This window comes from Sceloporus occidentalis, unplaced genomic scaffold (assembly GCF_023333645.1).
Source record: "Sceloporus occidentalis isolate IW3139 unplaced genomic scaffold, rSceOcc1.0.p SCAF_4, whole genome shotgun sequence".
Lineage (NCBI taxonomy): Eukaryota > Metazoa > Chordata > Lepidosauria > Squamata > Phrynosomatidae > Sceloporus > Sceloporus occidentalis.
In genome coordinates, this window is record NW_028316984.1 from 83,993,266 (window position 1) to 84,002,620 (window position 9,355).

A 9,355-nucleotide genomic window follows, 5' to 3' on the forward strand; every position below is an offset into this window, starting at 1 on the left:
CCTGCTTGTCCCCTGGAAGAGCAGAGTAAGGCACTGCTAAGTGTGGTAGAGGAGACTGAGCATCTGATAAGCACTCATACGAAAGCTGGCTGTAATCGTACAGCATGCAATCTGCAAGAAAAGGGAGTTCCCTGTGTTGACTAACAGGATAGTAGAAAGGCTTAAGTCCAGTAGCCCATGGATGGAAATCATCAGACTGCTTTATAATGAACACTAATTCAAGTGATCTTGGGAGCCCTATAAGTAGGGTTGCCATAGCTGAGGACCTCCAAACTGGGACAAATGTAGGACAAGGTTAAAAAATGTAGGACTTTTTTTAAAAAAAATTCCTCGCCAGCAAATTTAAAAAAAGGTCCTACATTTTTTAACCTTGTCCTCCTTCTTCCCGGCTTGGGAGGAAGCCTCGGCCTGCTCCCAGGCCGGGAAGGAGTGTGGGGGCCGCCTGTCATCACAGCGATCGCCGCGGTGGCAAGCAGCCTCCTCCCCGGCCTCGCAGAGGCCTTGGAGGACCCCGCGGCCGGAGCTCCAACCGCGGAGCCGCTTCCAAGGCCTCCAAAGGGACCTGGGAGACAGCATTTCCCAAGCCCCAGAGGCCTTGGAGGAGTGCTCCGCAATCGCGGAGCCGCTTCCAAGGCCTCCAAAGGGGCCTGGGAGATAGCTTCTCCCAAGCCCCAGAGGCCTTGGAGGAGTGCTCCGCAATCGCGGAGCCGCTTCCAAGGCCTCCCTGGGGCCTGGGAGACAGCGTCTCCCAAGCCCCAGCCTCCAGGTCCTCACTGGGGGGGTGTCCCGGGGGTGGGGCCAAACTGGGTGGGACCGTGCGGACCCGCCCCAAACCGGGAAAGTCCCGCCCCCAGGCAGGATATGGCAAGCCTACCTATAAGTACCTTCATTACCTTAATTACCTTTTGCCTGTTGCTTGCGGAACAAGGTTGTGCTTTTTCTGGACCATGTGCCTGACTGGCATGCTTCCACACCACAATACAGTAAATTCACATAGAATTCATGTTGAAAGAGACAGCCTATGTCTCCTTTGAGAAACAGTGCCCTGTATTGCTAAAGGACTGAAGAAAAATGCTGCACCCACTGGAAATCCAAGGCTTAAGCTATGATGATGGTGCCATCCCTCATCTGTGACATGTATTCCTCATTTGGGACCATTGCCAGCAATGTGATTTGGGCCATCTGATTTGATCTTGTTCTCTAAAACATGACACATGTAATGGAAATAATGACATGTTTCTTCCCCTGTTTTTCCTTGCCTTCATTCTCTCCCTTTTCCTTTGTGACTTTTTAGATTGTAAATCCCTCAGGGATAGCAGCTTTTCAGATCTATTTTCTTTAATATACATAATTGGTGCTATATACATAATGTATGTAGGTATTGTGAGTGATATTGAAGATGGTGCTTATTTACTTGGACTTGGGAGACTTTGAACACCTCCTGACTCTGAACCTTTGGGCTGGTGAGTTATTTTCCTTGCCAGTCTTTGAATTAAGAAGATTCTATGGTTACAGTTTCCCCTGTAATTTCAAATCCATTTTTTCTTTCATATCCCTTTCTCTATCTGTCAAATCTTGTGATAATCTCAACAGCTTCTCTTAATCTTTTTCTGTTGGCTGAATGCATCCAACTCTTTCAGCTTATCCTTACATGTTTTGCCTTCTGGCCTTCTTCAATGTTGCTCTCATCATTTTGGGATCTTCATCAAACTGAATTGTCTTATACTTTGACTGTCTCTTACAATTCCTTTCCACAGAGCAATTTTAATGCTTTTATTATATCAACTGTTTTGGGTCTTTTGTGCATAAGTTATAGGATTGGGCCTATTATTTTTTGGTGCACGGACACCCTTTGCCTTGGAGCAAGAATGTTGTGAATCTGTACATCTTAGCACTCGGACCCATTGGTTAATAATAGCATGAATTTGTTATGAATGTTACTTTTTATAAAAACCATGCATCCAATCTATCAAATTATAGAAGAAAACCTGTGTACACTGCATGGTCTGCTGAGCTTGTATCCAGAGTTTTGGCTGCAAAAAATCTTGCAGACCATGATGACACATCCAATATTGTAACTTGTTTTCTTGAAGGCAGAGGTGTCAGTAGATACAAATAGGGCTAGGTGCTAGGTAGGAGATCTGCTATAGACACACTTGGGACATTATTATCCTCAAGCTCCCTCTTTTATATGAAGTATAATGGAGATCTGCATCAAAGGAATGTTGGGGGGGATCATGAAAACTGTAAAGCACTTTGCTAATGAAAACTGCCACAAACATGATTGATAGTGATATCTACTAATTACTTGAATAACCCAAGTGAGCTGCATGAGATTTCTGCCAATCAGTACAAGTCCTAATCTCTCAGAATCTGTCAACTGTTTATTTGCATAGCTTTTTTCTGAACTACAAATTGATGTAAACTGGCCCTTGTTGCACACTTAAGTTGATGCTCAGAAGAAAAAAAATATTCCGCTGTTGGTCAAAAGTAGAGCTCAGAATAATGTATAATGTATATTTGAGAAAGCTAGCATGCTGCTCCCTCTGCTCAAAAAGATGTTTACTTGATAAAAGCTTGAGGGGAAACTTAAGCAGACAATTAAAACATAGCTAGGTGTTTGCATAGCATGGATCCACTTGTATTGGAAGTGTTCTTACTTTCTGAAGAAGACAGTGGTATGCAAGACAATTATGTCCTTTAGTGGGAGCAGACAACTTGCAGCTCTCCAGGTTTTTGTTACTACAACTTCCATGGCAGTCAGTGTGGTGTAGTTGTTTTGCATGTGGGACTATGAAAACGAGGGTCTGAATTTCCTCACTCAGCCATGGAAACCCACTAAGTGATCCTAAATGAGTCAAACTCTCTCCGCCTCAAAGGAAGATAGCGACAAATCTCCTCTGAATGAATCTTGCCAAGAAAATCCTGTAATGGGGGTGCCATAAGGCAGAAACATCTCAGTTGCTCCCATAATGTCATAAAAACAGGCTATGCTGGCTAGAGCTACTGGAAATTATAAGCCAAAGTGATCCAAAACAGCTTTCTGGTTGTAAGAAGTCCCTCAAATTTCTAAAATGAGATGTCTTTTAATGTCTACCTCCCTTGGTTAGCCAACAGCTAAAGTGCACGGTGGCTAAAATGTCAGGGATGGTGGGAGTTGTAGCTCTTCACCTCCGGCTCTAACTCACCACCTTGTTATGCAGCAGAGCTGACCAGCTTTGGTCAGTGGTTAATGCTTTTCTTCAAAGCAGCAGAGTTTCAGAGAATAGGCTGAAGACCCTGACAAACTCTCCAAGCCTTCTCACTCTTCTTCCTCAGATGTCTCCAAACTTCTCCAGGATTCTGCTGGCTCTTGTATCTTCACTCAAGACACCAGACAACTCAGTAGTCTTATATAAAAGATCTACTTTATTCTACTATATACAAATACTATATGCCCTACAAATCACAATCTCTACAATCTCCAATATCTCCACAATATCTCCAAACTACTCCAACTACCCAACAAAAAACATTGGCAAACATTGCAATTATTATAGCCATTGTTAATCACCACCCACTAGTCAGTTTCCACCCAGTGGGTGTGTACACTCATTTTGATTGGTTCACATAGTTCAACCCACACTTAAGACCAACCCAAGTATTTCATCATTTTACCTTGTACACTTAATGAATCTCAGGTGTTTCCAACTGTACATTCTATAATTCTGTCCTTGACTTTCAAGACTTCTAAATTACATTAGCTTTTTCACCTGTGTAGCTTCTTAATAGCTCTTGCTTAGTCATTGTGACTTTCACATACATATTTTATTTCTATTACTGTATGTCCCATGTTGCATTTTCCTTAAGAAGTCCCTCAAATTTCTAAAATGAGATGTCTTTTAATGTCTACCTCCCTAGGTTAGCCAACAGCTAAAGTGCACGGTGGCTAAAATCCTAATAAAAACAATAGAATAAGGTTTTGTTATTCACTAGATTTTTATTCCAGTGCTTCATGAGAGAAGCTTGTACATTTTTCTGACTTTTAATAATGATTTTGTATTGGTGACTTCAGTTAATGTTAGTCTTGTGTTTAAAGAAGTACATCAGATTGTGTGTTATGGAGGGAGGGGGTGTTTTTTTAAAAAAAATTTAAATCCCACAACATGAAGCTTGTTGACTAATCCATACCCTTCCGTGATTAGTATGAGCCCCCTTTGGTAAATTTCAGAGACTGTGTTGTGGCCGCTTCCTGTTTTATAACAATGTCTATGGTCCTTGGATCAGAAGTTGAGTATAGGAGAGTTGGTGCACCTGCATTGCTACACTGTGGTTGGAGTCAGAGGTCCTTGTATAGTTGCTGTCACTTTATTCAGTCATCTTTAGCCAACATGCGAAGCTGCACAACTAGCCTGCGTCCATTACTCCCTGAATGTGTAAATGGCTGAGACTGAAGCCTTCAGTGTGGAGTTCTGCTGCTCCTGAGGTCAGAAAAATGTGGCCTCATATTTTCTCAATCTGGATAAACTACAAATGAGAAAAGTGATATGTAGCTTCATATAGCACTGATAAATCACTAATGTGATTTGAACTGGCACTGACTAATCGAAAAAGAAATGTTCAATTTCAAGTAGATAGCTACATGAAAATGTTAATTCACTGTTTAAGAGGTGGAGTAAGAGGCACATTTTAATGAGAGCTAATTAGAAAGGGTTTGAAAATAAAATGGCCAATTTTTGAATGTTTTAAATGTTTCAAACAAATCTGTTTTTGGTATTTATTTGGCACGCTATGCTGGTTGCCTCATTTCAAAAAGAATATTGTAGAACACAGCTACAGAATTAAGCATTCTATGAAAGAATAGGCAGAAGCTTTACTGTATTTCCTTTCTGGCAGTAAAGGTTGAGCATCCCTAATAATTCAAATTGAGCATCCAATAATAAAAAAAAAATTAAAAAAAATTGACCACCAATATGATGCCACCATGGAAAATTCCATACCTGACCTCATGCAATGGGTTGGAGTCAAATTGCAGGTGCACAACGACAGGTTTTTTGTTTTGTTTTGATTTTTGCAAAGGGGAAAAAAAGAACCTTGCAGTCTTCCTTTCAGCTGCAATACCTGTACAGTGAGCCCACCACATCCACAGGAATTTGGTTGCAGGACCCTGCAGATACCAAGAAACACTGATGCTTAAGTCCTTATATAAATTGTGTAGGTCACCAACATTCTTTGGGATCGCCTGCCTCAGGGAGCCCACTAGTTACCTGTTTCTGCCTTTGAAATGGTGCCTGTAACACTTCTGTGTGTTTGTTTGCAAGGCAGAAATGGGCAGCAGGTAGGCTTACTGGAAGCAAGTGCTGCCACGTTTATTACATGCAAATGTTTTTTGAAAATTGAAAAATGAAAATCCAAAACTGTTCCGGTCTTAAGCATTTTGGATAAGGGATACTCATAGGGTTGCCATAAGCGAAGACCTCCAAACCGAGACAAATGTAGGACAACATATCAAAATGTAGGACTTTTTTTAAAAAAAGTCCTACACTTTGATATGTAGGCCTCGGTGGGGCCTGGGAGGGAGCGTCTCCCCGGCCGGAGCTCTGACCGCAGAGAACCCTCTCAGGCCTCAGCGAGGCCTTGGAGGACTCCACGGCCACAAAGAAGGCACGCGCGGGGGCGGAGGTGGCCACGGGCAGGGCAGTCCCGGTTTTGGTGCGAAACCGGGCCGGGACTGGGCCGGCACCGCCAAAAGCAGGATTGCCCCGCCTACAGGTGGGATATGGCTTCCCTAGATACTCATCCTGTGCTAGAGTCCATCAACTGAGTCAAGTATTGAAGTGAGTTAAAAGATAAATATAAGTAAATAATAATAATAATAATAATAATAATAATAATAATTGATTTAATGGAATCAATTGCTGTTAGTTGGGATTATCAACAGAATTCAAGATTTTGACATTCTACTAATGGGACTTGAACTCTAGATAGAAACTTCATATAATGAGTGATAAAATGCAGAGAATTCACTGCTTCAGGCAGTGATGGAAACTTCCTGAGATTGTTCAAAAAGGGGAACAAATTTTATCTTTCTAGAGATAAAATTATTGGCCAGGATATGAACAGAATTCTGGACCAAATGGGCCTCTGATCTGATTCAGCAGCGCTCTTAATGTGCATAATTGTGCTGTACAGCCTCCATTTTCAAAGCCAGTATGCCATACATGACAATTGCAGTGCAGGGGACTGGTGATATCGTGGTGTTGATAGGTTTCCTAATAGCACATGGTTCAGCTTGGAACTAGAATGAACCTTTACTTCCATTCAGTGGAGCTCTCACATTCTTAGAAATCAGTCAGGATCCAAACTGACTTGTGGGAAGATGAAAGGGTGGTGGATTGTAGATTGGCTATCTACAAAGAGAAGACAGTTGGTCTGTCGCTACCATTTGCTCTCCAAATGTTGGGCTACAGCTTCCACAATTCATGAATCATGTCAGTGGAGTTTATGGGTGCCCAAAACAGACTGAGGTTACCAGCTTGCCTTCCCCACACTATGAGGATGCAGAAGAGGAAAGTGTAACAAAATGGGTCCAAAATAAAAGAAAAGGGAACGCTTTTCAGCAAATAATGCAGCACAATAACATTCCTGCCAAATGTCAGTGTACACATAAAATACAGTAATAGAGTTAAACATCAGTACATGAACAAATGGCATATATTTTCATGGGTTACAATTCCCCTTTGTCAGAGAAGTGAAGTGTTATCCCAAGTCAGCAAAACACTGATGCAATCTAGCCAGCAGGCTCTGTAGTGCACAAGAAGGGTGTGTCACATAATGCAGAACACAAATGAAAATGAAATCAAATCAAGAGAACAAAAGATATACTCAGACTAGGTGTGACCCATGCGTGCTTGCTAATGAGGTCTGGCAACTTTCATGTGTATTCAATGATGTCCCATGAGTTCATGAGACTTTAATATTGCCATACTTTAAGTTTGAAAGGGAGGTTCTGGCCTGCTGCTTCTGCTTCATTTGAATTTATTTGCAGGTTTGACACAACCCATAAATGTGGACTTAATCTTAAATTGGGGGAATGGTTCTCATGGACCACCTTGTTTTAGCTGTTCATTCTAATTTGGGAAGGCCATACTCACTTTGAGTTCTTCCTCTTTTGTCTGGATCTCATTTTCATTCTGCATAGTAATATGATACTTCTCTCTCTTTGCATTGCTAGATTTCTTGTCATTTCTTTTTTAAGATGTCCAGAAGAGACCCAACCATCTTTCTAAGAAATTGGTTTCACTGCCAAACCACTATCAGAAAGTCCCTTATAATGTTCAAACAAAATGTACCCTCCTGTAAATTAAAACCATTACACTTGTTTCTATCCTCTTGGGCAGCAGAGAACACGTCTGTAACTTTAATAAACCAATCCTGCATTGTGCATGTGGAGTGCAATGCTTTGCCTGCACAGTCCTGCATCCAATTGCCTCCAAAAGGCAGCTTTCAAAGTACCAGTGCCTGCTACCATAGCCATTTAGTGCAACTGGTGGGCAATCAGGTACCATCCAGCTTTAGTTTGCAGTTGGGGTAGAGAATAGTTTCTCTCATTGATATTCAGTAACTCATTGGTAAAGTAAGGTCAGCTTTCCTCTCCTAGCTGCAGAACTGTAGCTGAGCCAGATGGTACCTTCTTTTCTCCTGGTCAGTAAATGTGCATGCCAGTATGCTCCACCACTTGAAAACTATGGAGAAGAAGGGTATTGTACAAAGAGGTTAGGAATATCTCTCCTACCTCATCCAAAAAAAGGGACAGATGCATATGTAGACTCAGGTTTTGTGTGTTCATAAATTACATAAATTATGTACATGTTAACTAAGTCATTTAAGTTTATCGCACAGGCCCTAGAACGGGCCCGTCGTGTTACAAAAAGGGAGCATGATGAGAACCAATTGGGGCAAAGAATGCATTTTACTGCACAGGAGACCGCCGCTGCTGGCGGACGTTTCCATCGCGTTTCACATCCGTCCCAGAGGGGGCAATTTTTGAGAACGCTTTTGAACAGTTCTCAAAATTGCCCCCTCTGGGACAAAGGTGGAAGGCAATGAGAACGTTCAGCAGTGGCATTCTCCTGTGCGGTAAGATGTGTTCTTTGCCCCATCCAGTTCCCATCAGACCCCCTTTTTGTAACACGACAGGCCCATTCTAGGGCCTGTGTGATAAGAGTCAGAGTTTTTGTGCCTCTTAGAAAGAGGTCCGTCCAAAGCAGTAACTCTGATAAATGTCAGTGTCCCTGCTACATGTACTGAATTGCAATGCCATTCAAGTTGCACACCACTGGTTTAATGTCATTTGTTGACTTATAGGCATCACAATTAATTTCATAGGGATTTTTATATATATATATACAAGGAGTATTCAGAGGTGGTTTGCCATTGCCTTTCTATGAAGAATAGCCTATAGTGCTGGATATTCCATGTTGGTCTACCTTCAAAGTGTAAAGACCGCTTAGCTTCCAAGATAAAAAATATCTTGCTGTCTCCAAGGTATTTCGTGTGTTCACCACTGATGATGTTGTTTACCTTCAAATCATGTCAGACTTAACGGCAACCTTAAGGCAAACTTATCATGGGGTTTTCTGGAGCTGAGTGTGTGCCTTATGCAGGGTCACTCAGTGGGTTTTCATGGCCATGCAGGGATTCAAATCCTGCTCTACAGTCTTAGTCTAACACTGAAACCACTTCACCACACTGGCTCTCTCACCTCTTATATACTGTATTTTCTGGCGTATAAGACTATTTTTTAACCCAGCAAAATCTTCTCAAAAGTCGGGGATCATCTTATACGCCAGGTGTTATCTTATAAGGCAGGTGCTGAAACTTCCGAGCCGGACTGGAGAATCGCCACTCTGATAGTCTTGGAGACAGGGAGGGCTGGGCAGGCAGGGAGAGCTGACCAATCCAAGCAGGCTTTGTATACAACAAGTTTTCCTGCTAAGTACCTGCATGTCATAAGCATTAGAATTAAAATTACCATATTGAGATCAAATCTGATGGTTTTTAAAAAAAATTATTTGGTGTGCGTTGGAAGTCTTAAACAGCGAGTATATCCCAAACTCTATATTTTAACTGGAAAAGTTGGGGGTCATCTTATACACCAGAAAATACGGTTATCTTATCAATAAAGGTGTGCCTGGTTCCTGGCACTGTTTAAAATTGGCTCCAGTGTCATGCACCTGTTGCAAGGTAGCTCCTCTCGGTCAACTGTGTCCAATATTGTATCCCAGCTACTGTTTCCTAGCAAACCTATTAGGAATGAACACCATCTGCTTCTGTCTTTCATAACTGCAGTTTACACAGCTCACCTCACATTCTA